Source organism: Dermacentor andersoni, chromosome 1, assembly GCF_023375885.2.
Source record: "Dermacentor andersoni chromosome 1, qqDerAnde1_hic_scaffold, whole genome shotgun sequence".
In the NCBI taxonomy this organism is placed as follows: Eukaryota; Metazoa; Arthropoda; class Arachnida; order Ixodida; family Ixodidae; genus Dermacentor; species Dermacentor andersoni.
Genome location: NC_092814.1, coordinates 33,950,411 through 33,964,425, shown reverse-complemented (window position 1 = coordinate 33,964,425; position 14,015 = coordinate 33,950,411). Strand labels below are relative to the sequence as shown.

Below are 14,015 nucleotides of genomic sequence, written 5' to 3'. Positions count from 1 at the left end.
CTTCCGGCAACGTCATGTAGAACTCGTGCAACAATACAAAAAGCAGTCAGACAGCTGGTTCTTATGTAGGTGAAACAGTATAAGACGATACGTCAAACAAAAGCAAATCAAAACTTTACAGTGTACTGCCAGTTGCGTCCCTTCCTGTGAATGATTGCATCCTTTAAGTATAAAGGCTACTTGCACCTTTAAACCTAATGGAGTGTGCAGAAATATCCTTGTCTAACATGTTTATAATAAGTTTCTAATCAGTTTGTGATCACATTTATTGGTGTGTAAACCCTTATAACGATATCCTAGCTCTGTCATTACTAAGTACGAAGTACCATGTACTTGCAAGAACACCTCAACTTGTGATTTTAAAAGAAATTTCTGCATTTCAGGTATGCACAATATGCATTTTATTCAATAAACAGCCACTTGCAGCTTTTTTTTTTTTTTTTTGCGATGGCACACTCATTTGTTGCAATTTTTACCTATATACAGGCAAGAAAAAAGAAAACACATATCTGTCGACAACGAAATTGTTCTTCAATTTATTCAACTGACACAATGGCTTTGGCATTCTGCTACTAACACAAGGTGAGGGTTCGAACTGCCAACCGTGGCAGTCGCATTTCGATGGGAGTCACAGCTAAAAAATTATGCAGATCCCAGGCACTGTGGGAATCGATGTAAGCGAAGCTTTCTGTGCTGGTTGCTTTGATTGACGATAATTAGCGGTGATGTTGACGGCAAAAGCCTAATTTCTTCAACGTTTAGTCTAACACAAGAGTGGTGAGTTAATGTTAAAGGGGTGGAGACATCAAAGCATACGGAAGCAGCCTACAACATGCTTTTTATAGCCTCAAAATTTGGTGTCCCAACCCCTTTAAAGGTTACCTTGCGTGCACCACTGCTGTTTGTCTGCGTAGTACACAAAACACAAAGGGAGAAGTGTTTGCCTGAGGCGTTGTTGTGCGCCATATTTCATTACCCTCTGAGAGGATTGAGCATTGTCATTGCCTCACATGGCACATCGCATCATGGCAGAAGTATTAAACTTGAATTGGATTATGGGGCTGTACGTGCCGAAACCGCAATGGGATTATGAGGCACGCCGTAGTGGCGGACTCCGGATTAATTTTGTTCTTTAACGTGTCCCAAAATCTAAGTGCACGTGCGCTTTCTATTTCGCCCCGTGGAAATGCGGCTGCCGCGGTTGGGATCAAATCCGCGACCTCGAGCAATGCCATAGCCGCAAAGCTACCGTGGCGGGCACAGAAGTGTTGATTTGACGTGTGACCGCTTCCGTAGTGTCGCCTGGGCCCTGCGGTGCGCTTTAATTAATGTGGCTCTGCTTCTGCACGCCCTGCGTAGTTTGTACACCTGACAAATTTGCATGGTGTTTATTTTTCAGAAATAGAAGTACTGTGCACCCATGCACTGTGCATTGTGTGCACATCAAAAAACCCCGGGTTGTCAAAATTAATAAAAAGTCTCTTACTACATTACGTGCCTTATAATCAGATCGGGGTTCTCGCACGTAAAACCCCAGAATTTAAATTAATTTTCATTGAAGAATAAGACGAGCTGCACTGTTTTGTAAAGGTCCCAAACGTTTTGTCAGGTTAATTGAATGAGAATTTCTATTAAGGATGCATATTCGAGCTCTGAGCTAATTAAAATTGTGTAAGCGAAGAGAAGAACCTAAGGTAGAGCTGGCAGGCTGTTAAGTATCGCATGACAAACAAGTGAGATGAACACCCAAATAATTATAAAAGGAACAGTGTTTATACACTAACCCTAGAGAGCTTTTCCTGGTAGCAAAGGAGTTGTGTGCTTGCTTGTCGAAGTTTTTATACTTATAAGCCATATAGTGCACCATGAACTTTGTCCAGGTTGCGCTGTAAGATACAGTCACATGACAACTTACCTATACATCAAACAATAATCGAAAAAGCCATGTGCGTTACATGATATGCCATTGCACCATGAACTTAGTTTGTATATATCACACAATTATCGATTAACTGATGCAAAGTAGATGAAATGTCATCGGGGAGATCATTCATATATAGGCAAAACAATAAGCGCTATTGCCCGAAGAACTCATCAATGTACTGGAACATAACAGGATGCTCTGCTGTTGCATACAGTGTGTTAAAGATGGCTTCAAAGAAACGCTGCTGTCTAGTGGATCACAGAGGAATCAGTTATCATTGCTTTGATTTCAAAAATGGAGCGTTTCTGCTGTACCTTGCCGAAGGCTTTTAACACAATAAACATGTAGCGTGTAGGCGTCTACAATAGAATGTGTGCTATAATGTAGGTCAGGGAAAATAGTGAATTTCAGACTACAAATTACATTCCTCGTTCAGCAACCACACACATATCATTTGCGGCTTCCTTCAAGGGCGGACATGGGCTTCAGGGTTGGTGCTTGCCAGTGCGTTTGGTGCAAGAATATGGCTGTAGGAGCAGGCACCGCTTATGCGCATTCACGAGTGATATACGCGCGTTATTTCTTCAGAAGATGACGCTGAGCACGGATAGTGCGAGGTTCTCGCTGCGCTGACAGGACGATCTTGCTGCAGCCGAATGCTGCACATGCGGTGAGGGTAGCTATATGGGCTTGTTGATAGGCCATCTTGTAATTTGTTGTTGCATAGGCAAAACGACGCGGACATAGAAGGTACATGAGTCAACACACAGCGCTGAACAGCCAGCTGCGAACAGCTGTTTACGTACGCCGTGTCTCTTCGCACTGAACTCCAGGAACCGCCGTTGCGCACTCCAAAACAAAATTTAGACTTGAAAACGTTGTAAGTCACAAAACACGCGTATTATTTGCTCCTAATAAAGATAGATCAATAATATTATAACACACGCGTTTTTTTTTTTCATTACATTAATATAATTACGCGGCGTGTACCACAAGACCTGGCAGCAAGCAACCCTCGGCGTCGCACCAGTCGCATTGTTGAATGGCAAGCATGTGAAATGAGCCCTCTGCACCAGTTTTTTCCGCTCCACTCGCAGCATGTGAAATAGGCTTGACGCAAACGCAGCGGCGTATTCATACTCGCTTTCAACACACACTGCGATAGAGCGAAAAAAAAAAAAAAATTCGGTGTGCAGCTTCACCGCCACCTCCGAAGATTACCCCCTGAAGGAGCCGAACAGGCCTCGAAACGTCGGGCTAATACAATTCACTTATTTGGTTGGGAGTCAGTCTGAAAGTCCTAATCAATTTCCCAACCAGACAGGTAATTGTGTCGAAATGTTTAGCTTCAAACTGAGATTACTTTTGCTTTTCACAAGATACAGAATGTTCATTACAGCGCACTACATGTGGACCAGCTCCAGTGAGTATACGGGCGGACAGTTTTCTTTCGGTCCAACAGGCAAAGTTCCTGTCACCACATTAAGAAACGTAAGCTTGAAAACAGAAGTTTCGATACGGCGTGGTGCACGTTACTCTGCTTTATGGAATACGAAAAAAACAACAAAAACAAACACCGACAATTACGATACTCCCTAATACGAAATTTGAGCGCAGCTCTATACGCGTTTTCATTTCGCGATATATTGGCTGGCGCGGACAATCAGTCTGTCTCGTGCGGCGATATACAAGGTATGTTTTTTTTTTCAGTTGCACCAATTTCTTGTAAAGACTGCCTATAGCAGATAGCACAATTATAATCCTTGAGATCTGAATTACTCGACGAGGCGGCCATTACTTCTGCGAGAAATCAAAATGTTCAATAGAATAATTAACGTAATTACACTAATTAACTTCTTAATTATGACTTTACGCCACATATTTCAGTCTACGAATTATAGCCGCTGAGTTCGCAAGGCGTATCCACTTAGAACGAATTCTCTGAACAGCACCAGTTCTGAGATATTAATTTTCAAAGTGTCCGTCGAAATGCATCGGCGTTCCAGTTACTTTCGTGCTTCAATGCGTGAAACAGCGGTGTCTTAAAAAAGACGCCGCTGTGACGATAAATAGCTTGCCCGTCAGTGACAGCTGTGCAGTGTTTCTGCTTTTGACAGCGGATGATGCAATTGTGGCACGTAAAACAGCCGTGTGGTAGGATGGGAAAGGCGCGGCTGCTGTGAGTAATAAAGGGACGAGCCCCCTTTACTGCAGTAATCTTATCTGTGTGCTCGAGGGGCGCGGGGAAGTGAAGGTTGGTGGATGCGTTGCGAGAGTGAACGAGGCTCGAAAGAAGAAAGTACCCCTGCGTCCACGTAATTTCATTGTGTAATCACGAGTTATCGTAGATATGTTCATGAAAACGACCTTGGTCGAACTCGCAGAGGCTTTTCAATACCAATAGAACACTGACTTCAGTTACTTCTGAAGTCGTGTCACTTCTGACTGACGATTTCATCTTCAGGCTGTTTGTGAATAAGAGCTGCACTATACTACTTGTTTCCCGGTAGGAGGAAACACAGCACGTATTTCGTATATTGAAAAAAGGAAAAGATAGGCCCACTTTTTGGTGATATGCACCGAAAATTTGCACTGTGCAGATTGCTTATGTTCTCTGAAAACAGTAGCATACTGGCCGCTTTATCCCAATTTTTATGCGTTTTACACGGCATTTAGTTGTTTTCCCCCGGTATCCTCGCTAAAATATGCGGGGCACGGTGTTTATATTTATTTGACGTATGAAATAATGTTCCGAGTGACAAGCGATCTATGTTTATTCTGTGTAGGTTCATTGGAGCCTTTGTAGAAAGTTACTAATTTCACCGTTACAGGGTGTCGTACTGCCGCTAATCTAGATGTTTCCTAGACTCCCAAAACGCACGAGATACGGACATGAAATTCCGTGCAAATAGAAAAATTTTAGGCGCAGTGCGTTGCGAAACTTTCACTCTCCGGCTTTAAATGCACGTGCCGCAGATAATTACTAAACCCTCAAGTTTTTTTTTTCGTTTGTTTTCGTGAAACACCTCCAGTCACGAATTACGATCGACTATCTATAAATGTGTAATATTTACATAATTTCATCCCAAGGTAGCTGGAGACTCCATATAGAAAGCAAGTGAAGGTGAAAGAATGTGCATTTTAGTGACCCATAATAATTACATAATAATGAAATATTCGTTTATTGTACAGACAGTCATGCTACGTTTCTTCATTAAATGTGTTGAATCACCCGCTCGAATTACATGCACAGGTTAATTATTGGGCACAAGCATTACAACAAGGGAAGAAATAATCTTTCGCAATTACTACTGAAGCGCCCCACTTCATATGTCTTGTCGAAGACGGTGGTGTTTCCATGAAAGCGGTCGTGTGAAGCTATAAATTTCACTCATAAGTGAAATGAGTGAACTTTATAACAGTAGAATGTTCGCTTTACGCAAAGCTTAATGTTCATTGTCTATTCCTTGCTACCCCTGCGCAGTAATGGCAAAAATAAGTCGCGTCCACAAACGTCTACGCCGTGACTGAAGGGGATATTACTAGATTCGTAGTTTGTCCGGTATCCTCGGTGGGCTTAGCAAGATATCTTGTTTATATCTAGGGAAAATTAGGGGCATGTTATGAATAAGGTATAGGCAATGTTCCAAATCGGTGGGCTAAATGTGCATTTTCCAGTATAGAATACGTATGCAAGTGGTCCATAGCGTTATTAGTCTTTTTTACGAGCGGTGTAAGACTCAGACGACTGCGCTGGCATACTTACAATAGCAATTGAGGTCAAAATTTGCAAACATAAGGGGAACAATACGCCAAGTTTATGTGCGATGGTAAATACGTGTTGATCAAATACGGCGTTTAAAAAAATTGTAAGCGAGTGTTCGAAAGTATCATGCTGCTGCTATCAGCTAGGTTTCCCAATGTCCCAAGAGAACTCTGCATTTGAGATATTTTATACTTTGAAGGAGTATGCAGCATATTAAGTGCAATGTGTCGCGTAGTTTTACCCTTTCTGGCTTATTTAGAAAAGCGTTACGAATAATTATTGAACCCTCATCTTTTTTCTTCATACTTTTTCATGCGTGATATATTAGTTTCGCCTGGTGTCCTCACTAAACAAAGGAGGCAGCGTCATGTTTGGTGACTGTAAGGATAAGTTAATGGGTGATGTTGAGGTAAAGTTCAAGACAGATGGGTAATGGGGGCTTTCGCTTCTTTTAATCTTTCCGTCCCCTTTTCCCTTTCCCCAGTGTAAGGTAGCCAACGGGGCTCAGTCCTGGTTAACCTCCCTACCTATCATTTATCATTTGCTCTCTCTCTCTCTCTCGCAGTAAATTACGTATGCTAGCACCCAAAGTGTTTGAGCATGTCTAACGAGCGGGGAAGAATTGAGCCCGTTGCCCTGGCAGAACTATAAAAACCGCCAAGAACAAATTGAACGAAAATTGGTGGTACACTGTGGAAACTCTATGGAAAGCCTTTGCAAAAAAATTGTTTTTATTCAAGTATTAGATCGTGTGATATGGCTGCTATCAGCTATGCTTCCCGTGTCCCGACATAGGTATAGGGCGCATTGCACCTGTTTCTGCAATCCCTACACCTCACTCCCTCATTGCTCCGAACCAATTGTCAGCGGTGGCGCTCCACTCGCGATGCTTCGCGGTGAGGGCTACAATAGAGTTACTGTATATGCTACCACCTGTGGTAGCATATACAGTAACTCTAGGCTACAACGTCACGATGCGCCCCCTGGTGGCTACTGTCGTGACGGTAGCGTGTCTCTCTTCTCCCTTGGGACGGCGCCGGGTACGTACATGCTCCTCTCGTCCGCCGACACCTTTGATACTCGGACGGAGCTCACGCACGGTGCCTTTTCCCGTGCGGGGAGCGCGTACCTCGTGTTGATCCTGTCCCGACGCCAAGCCGAAGGACGGGTGCCTAGCGCTCGCGCGAGGTCGTACCACGCCGAGCCGCACTCATCGGAGGCCCAAGCCGAAGGAGATTGCCCGAGCTCTCGCGAGTTGGCCCATCGGTTATCGCGAGAGCAAGTAGCATAGCCGCCGGGACTTTTCCTAGCGGCGTGTCCCAGCTTGAGCCTGTGCTCTCGCAGCGACGTGCTATAGGCGCCCCTGACTTTGTACAGCAGGTGTATATTTTGTGGAAAGGAGGGGTGACATGGTAACAGCAATGTGCGACAAATTTTTACGTTCCTGGTCGAGTCATAAGCTTTGCAAATAATTAATGAGTCGTTGTTTCTCTTACCTTATTTTCAGGCGTCATAACACGTTCCGTCTTAGTTTCAGCGATGTCCTCGGTGAACTAAACAAGACATTTTTCTTATTTGGCGAAAATAAAATGCGCGTTATGGGAAATATGTAGGTAAACTTCGAAGATAGGGGACTAATTATGAGATTTGTACTAAATTACGCGTGTAAGCTATCCCGAGCTTTATGAATGTGTTTTGCGAACAAAGAATTTATCCCGTTGCCCTGGAAGAACTGTGAACTCAACAGATATCAAATCTAGCGGAACTTGAGTTGGGGGAGAGGTGAGGGGGAGGGGGGTTATAAGCAATAAAGCATTGCATACTCCCCTCAGCAGTTGTAGTTGTGGCTTTCAACAGATTGGCTGGGCATTTACTGTAGCAGGGCCGGGATGGTGATTCAATTTTTTTGTGTGTGAATATTGTAAATATTTTATGTAGATTATACGTCGTTGCGTATAACCTCGATAATACCATTACCTAGACTAGCGATACATTTATGCTGCAGACTTAAACAGCAAGTACAATTCTTTGTTGAATTATTCAAATTCTTCATAGCAAATGGGCATTTCTTATGTGCACTGTACTGCTGCTAATGGGCGAGATCTGGGACCACTGTGAGCCACTCATTTCCTTTTGTGCCTGTATCATCTTGACACTTTATATAGTTGCGAGAGATAAATGCAAATTCACGTCATTTTTTTTTTTTGGCTGCCATGGTTCACCAAGTGTGATTGATCAATAGGTCACTGTCTGTTAAATACACTTGACAGAAGCATTACCAGGCTATTTCACTTATTGAAATAGTAATATATAGGCACTTGTAGGTTGAGGACGCACGTACGAAAGAAACGATGCTTTATTTCCTACGTTCCGGCCGGGGTCCGGCCTTCGTTATATATATATATATATATATATATAAAGGAAAAAGAGAGAGAGAGAGGGTCAGATCGTCTGTGGTTTGCCCCCCCCCCCCCACTCTGGAACCCTGCTATGGGCGATATGCGGCGGCCGCCGTCGGAAACAAAGTGGAAAGGAGTACGCTGTTCTAATAACTGTTGGCACTGCCACCATGCGTCCCTTTATACAGAGTGCACAACTTCGCATCGCCATCGCACATTGATAAAGCTGTTTGATGTTGCGGTTACTGATAAGTTTGTGCACCGAAGCGTGGTGTTGGAATCGCACCGCTGGCACGAGTTGTTGCAAACTCAGCGCTGACACCCGTTGTTGCAATCGGGTCGCAAGCCCCAAGGGTAGCGTTGGCCTGGCGGCCTGGGGCACTGGAAGCATCCGAAGGTCTCGGCAAAGCATGAGTCGACTGGTAACAGAACAACTGGTTTATTCTAACATCGCAAAAGAGCGGGCGGTCAGGTCGACCGAAGTGAGAGACGGGAGAGCACGTAACTCGACAGAAGAAATCGGAGCCTCTCTCTCGGCGTCCGGGGGCAGCTGCTCTTATAGTCTCGGAGTTGAGGGCGAGAAGGAACGCCTCGTCACTGGCGCACGTGACGGCGCCACGGACACGCTGAGAGACAGGTTGAGACGAGTGTAGTGACGCATCGCCAGGCCGGCGCCGTGGTCAGACCTCCTCGCTTCACTCTTGGGGAGCTCCTCTCCCCGGCTGCCGCGCTTTGACAAGCGTGGGCACACACACACACACACGCACACACGAAGACACGTGGCACTGAAACACGCCTGGACGCGCTTGGCGGGGAGGCGTATCGGCGGCGCTGAACGGGCCAAAATGTCCGCCGCTTTGAACGAAGCCCCGGCGTCCGTTGCATCCGCGCCGGCTATACCGCGCGTCGTAGGCGAAACGTAACAGACCGCCCCGCCGGGGGAAGGAGATCCCGATGGTCAGGGGACTGCATCCGCTGTCCGGAGGGATGTCGCTTGATGATGCTCATAACCGAAGTCGGTCGTCCTTCGGCGTTTCCTGAGCGCAGCGCACAGAGAAGGCCTCGTTCTCTCGTTCAGGTTCACACAGGACACTGCAAAGTGACTTCGGGAGAGTTGACATTTTTGTTCTCGTTCCCGGCAAGCGTTAGAACTACGCCGAAAGTCAACCGCTCAGTCAGCAAGCACGGCACAACCCTCACTAAGCCCCGACAGGCTCTTTCCCCTTTTATACTACTGCCTAGTTCCTTACAGTAGTTTAGCAGCACTCAGAACGCGTCCATAAATCGGAAAATTGCACTAGAAAGCACATCATCACTTTGAAACACTACACAAAAGCAATATGTTAAAAATCCTGCCTCAGGAAGAAAAACATCAGTAACAAACAATTTTGAGGCTGATTCCCACGTTAGGGGCTTCGACTTAAGCCATCGGCGTTACCGTTGAGACTCCCCTTTTTGTAACGCACCTCAAAGGAATGTTGTTGCAAAGCGAGGCTCCAGCGCAGGAGGTGGCCATTTGTGGAAGAGATGGTCTGCAGCCATTGGAGAGGGCAGTGATCCGTCTCGAAGCATGCGAAGCGGAGAACGCAGCGAGCGACCGTACACTAGCTCAGCTGGCGAAAACCCCGTAGCCGCATGCGGAGCGGTCTTTAATGCCAACGTCACCCCAGGCAGACACAGCTCCCAGTCAGTTTGTTGTTCAAAACACAATGCTCTCAACACGCGCTTCATGACGGAGTGGAGCTTCTCAACGGAATTCGACTGGGGGTGGTGCACTGAGCTGTGTAACAGCTTTACCCCGCACCTTTCGAGAAAGGCTGTCGTCAAAGCGCTAGTAAACACTGTGCCCTGATCTGATTGGATTTCCGCAGGAAAACCAACTCGCGCAAATATGGACAGTAGTGCATTGACTATCTCAACTGAGCTGAGTTCTTTAAGCGGCACTGCTTCAGGGAACTTTGTCGCTGGGCAGATCACAGTCAAAATGTGTCTGTACCCCGTGGGTGTTACCGGCAGAGGTCCCACTGTATCAATAACGAGCCGTCTAAAAGGCTCCGTAATGATAGGCACCAACTTCAACGGCGCCCTCGATTTGTCCCCTGGTTTGCCTACCCGCTGACAGGTGTCACATGTCCTCACAAAGTGGTCTGCGTCCCGAAAACACCCTGGCCAATAGTACTCTTGCAAGAGACGGTCCTTAGTTTTCTTAACTCCTAGGTGTCCGGACCACGAACCCCCATGCGACAAGCGCAACAGATCCTGACGGTAGCACTGAGGCACGATCAGCTGATCGAACTCCACTCCTCTGCGGTCTAGATACTTTCGGTACAGGACCCCACCTCTTTCCACAAAGCGAGCATTTTTCTTGGCGATACCTTCCTTGACAGTTAAGCGGATGTTTTCTAGACTGCCATCCTTCTTTTGCTCGGCTATCAAAGCCGACCGGCTGACTTTTAGCAACCTATTAAGTCCATCTGACGTAGGCGCGATGAGCAAATCTGCAGATAGCTCTTCTAACTTTCCCGCATCGGGATTTTCCTCTCCAGTATCTGGTGCCTTTAACGCTACAGGCTCAATTTTATTCAGTTCGGGCGTGCTCTGAATATCTGCTTGCTGCGCCTCTGACCCTTTTTCATTGTTCGACAACGTCGGCCCCGAAACTACTGCCTTTGCAGCGAGCTCCCGAACCTTCGATCTGGTTAAGGCCTGAACGCTAGCCTCACCAAACAAAAGCCCCTTCTCGCGCAGGAGGTGATCGGACCTGTTCGAAAATAGGTACGGGTACTGGGGGCCGCCTCCGTCACAAGCGCTCCGAAAGGTCCTTCAATCAGCACTTTTGCTACGGGCAGACACACGCTGTGAGCTTCCACGGCTTGCTTGATCCATGCGCACTCGCCCGTGAACATATCGGGTTCTACGTAAGAGGGGTGAACTACATCCATTGTAGCTGCGGAATCGCGAAGCACTCGGCACTCTTTCCCGTTCACGAGGAGGTCTCGCATGTAAGGCTCGAGAAGCTTCATGTTCTCGTCAGTGCTGCATAAAGACAAAAACACGACTTTTGTTTTAGTTTCTGGACACTGCGCCGAAAAGTGACCCGGCTTCTGGCACGTATAACAAACGCGCGCTTGCCTCTTCTCGAACCGCTTTCTGCGTTCGGCTTCGGTTGCCGCCGTCTCCTTACGTTCGGTCGGACTGCTTTCACTCGCATCCGCACTACGTTTGTCCCCCTTTGCTCTCATGGGCGTGAACTTTGGCCTCTCAAACTTGGAGCCAAATTCACCCTTTTGACCGTCCTTAGCTCCGCGAGCCCGACGCGTCACAAACTCCTCGGCTAGCTCAGCGGCTCGAGCCACCGTACTAACGTCTGGCCTATCCAAGACCCAGTACCGCACGTTCTCAGGTAACCGACTATAAAACTGTTCTAGCCCGGAACACTGCAGAACTTTCTCGTGGTCACCAAACGCTTTCTCTTCTTTGAGCCACTCCTGCATGTTTGACATAAGCCTGTAGGCAAACTCTGTATATGACTCACTTTTGCCTTTCTCATTTTCCCGAAACTTCCGACGGAACGCCTCCGCGGACAGCCTGTACTTTTTTAGCAGACTCGATTTCACTTGGTCGAAATCCTCTGCCTCCTCTCTCTTCAAGCGAGCGACTACGTCGGCCGCCTCGCCGGGTAACAAAGTGAGCAAGCGCTGTGGCCGTTTCCCGAGAGAACCCCTGCTTCTCGCACGTTCGCTCAAAGTTAACCAGGAACAAACCAATGTCCTCTCCAAGCTTAAACGGCCGCATCAGGTCAGTCATTTTGAACGATACTCGTTCTCCTGCACCGTGTGCCTGACTTCCATTACGAGCGCGTTCCATCTCTACCTCGAGACGCTTCATTTCCAAAGCGTGTTGACGGTCGCGCTCTTTTTCTTGTTGCTCTCGCTCTATCTGTTCTTTACGTTCACGCTCCTGTCTTTTTGCCCGCTCCTCAATGGTCTCAAGGCATTCCGACAGCTCGTCATCCTCAGCTTCTAACTCGAGAATAGCCCTTAGCAGTTCTGGTTTTCTGAGTTTGTCTGAGACATCCAGACCCAACTCTCTTGCAAGCTCCAGCAATATCGGTTTGCGCAACGACTTCAAATCCATGGCTGCTCTGAATGCTGCTTTCTCTACTGCCTACTATTGTCTTGCCGCAATGTAACCCGGCAGCAACGACAACCACAATTACCAGCTCTGTTTCTGACACTAACAAAAGCCTGGCAAAACTCAGTAGAAGAAAGTCCCGCACTCACCAAACCTCGCAGCCAAGAATTCAGCGCAGTCGTTCCGCTGCAGGCAACCAGTCATCACACAGGGCTCGTTGCACTGCTCCCGGATGGTCGTTGTGCTGCTCAGCATACAGTCAACTGCATCTCTTCGCTGCTGGCCTCCGTTGTCGCGATCTCACCGCTACCAGCCAGTTGTTGGAATCGCACCGCTGGCACGAGTTGTTGCAAACTCAGCGTTGACACCCGTTGTTGCAATCGGGTCGCAAGCCCCAAGGGTAGCGTTGGCCTGGCGGCCTGGGGCACTGGAAGCATCCGAAGGTCTCGGCAAAGCATGAGTCGACTGGTAACAGAACAACTGGTTTATTCTAACATCGCAAAAGAGCGGGCGGTCAGGTCGACCGAAGTGAGAGACGGGAGAGCACGTAACTCGACAGAAGAAATCGGAGCCTCTCTCTCGGCGTCCGGGGGCAGCTGCTCTTATAGTCTCGGAGTTGAGGGCGAGAAGGAACGCCTCGTCACTGGCGCACGTGACGGCGCCACGGACACGCTGAGAGACAGGTTGAGACGAGTGTAGTGACGCATCGCCAGGCCGGCGCCGTGGTCAGACCTCCTCGCTTCACTCTTGGGGAGCTCCTCTCCCCGGCTGCCGCGCTTTGACAAGCGTGGGCACACACACACATACGCACACACGAAGACACGTGGCACTGAAACACGCCTGGACGCGCTTGGCGGGGAGGCGTATCGGCGGCGCTGAACGGGCCAAAATGTCCGCCGCTTTGAACGAAGCCCCGGCGTCCGTTGCATCCGCGCCGGCTATACCGCGCGTCGTAGGCGAAACGTAACAGTGGCCAATAGCTGCACTATTTTGAAGCGTAAGCATTCGCGAGGTACTTCCCTGGGAAATCTGTACGTCTGTCTGGAACACGTGACACGATGCGCTGCATAATATATACATGAGGTCCTATGGGGATATATATGAAAATACCTTACTCTAAACGCAGGAATGGGCGCTGAACAGCTGCGCTCTAAAAAAAGCATGACTGAAAAAAAGAATGACTACCTGTAAGTCACTGCACACGTAACCGTGTTATCGGCGGCCAGTGAAATGAAATGCCGTAAGCTGCCGTTTTCGACAAACGCAGGGACGGTGGGAGTGCGAACAATTAGCGGAAGAGCGTCCCCCTTTCCCCTCTGTTTTCGATAGCGCCGTCCGCGTATCGCTCTTACTTATTTGACACGCGTTCGCGTGTTCCCGCTCCTATTACTCACGATGGTACGTACGTACTTACGTATAGACCCGGTCAACGCGCTAGTCGCACGCATACACGATTGCTGTTCGGCACCGCAGAACTTTGTTTCCGTGAAGCTTCGCTTACCGTGAGATCAATCTACCTCAGACCGCAGTCGGTGTATTTAAACGTGTAACGGTGTTCTCCTCTGCCGGGCTGTTAGTCGGCGTGCTGTGGCTCGTCACACCTCCGCTGTGAGTGGCCGCCCGAAACGTGTTCAATAAAGCAAAACGATTCCGATGAAGCCACGACCAGCATACGTATTTGTTCTCATAAACTGCAGATGGGCTTGCCATAGGTCGTATCGCGATGGAATACACCGCGACTGGACCGTTGGTCAGACCGCTACGGCGCGCAAACACGCCGGGCTGCGCGAAA

At 47.9% G+C, this 14,015-nt stretch overlaps 1 protein-coding gene and 1 long non-coding RNA gene across 4 annotated transcripts in view; one reads left to right on the top strand and one right to left on the bottom strand.

Annotated features, from left to right (window-relative positions):
* The window catches only part of Ae2 (anion exchange protein Ae2), a 356,548-nt gene that overhangs the window by 102,433 nt on the left and 240,100 nt on the right, over nucleotides 1-14,015 (top strand). The window lies entirely within an intron of this gene.
* LOC129380425 (uncharacterized) overlaps nucleotides 1-14,015 on the bottom strand; it is a 125,531-nt gene that overhangs the window by 46,100 nt on the left and 65,416 nt on the right. The window lies entirely within an intron of this gene.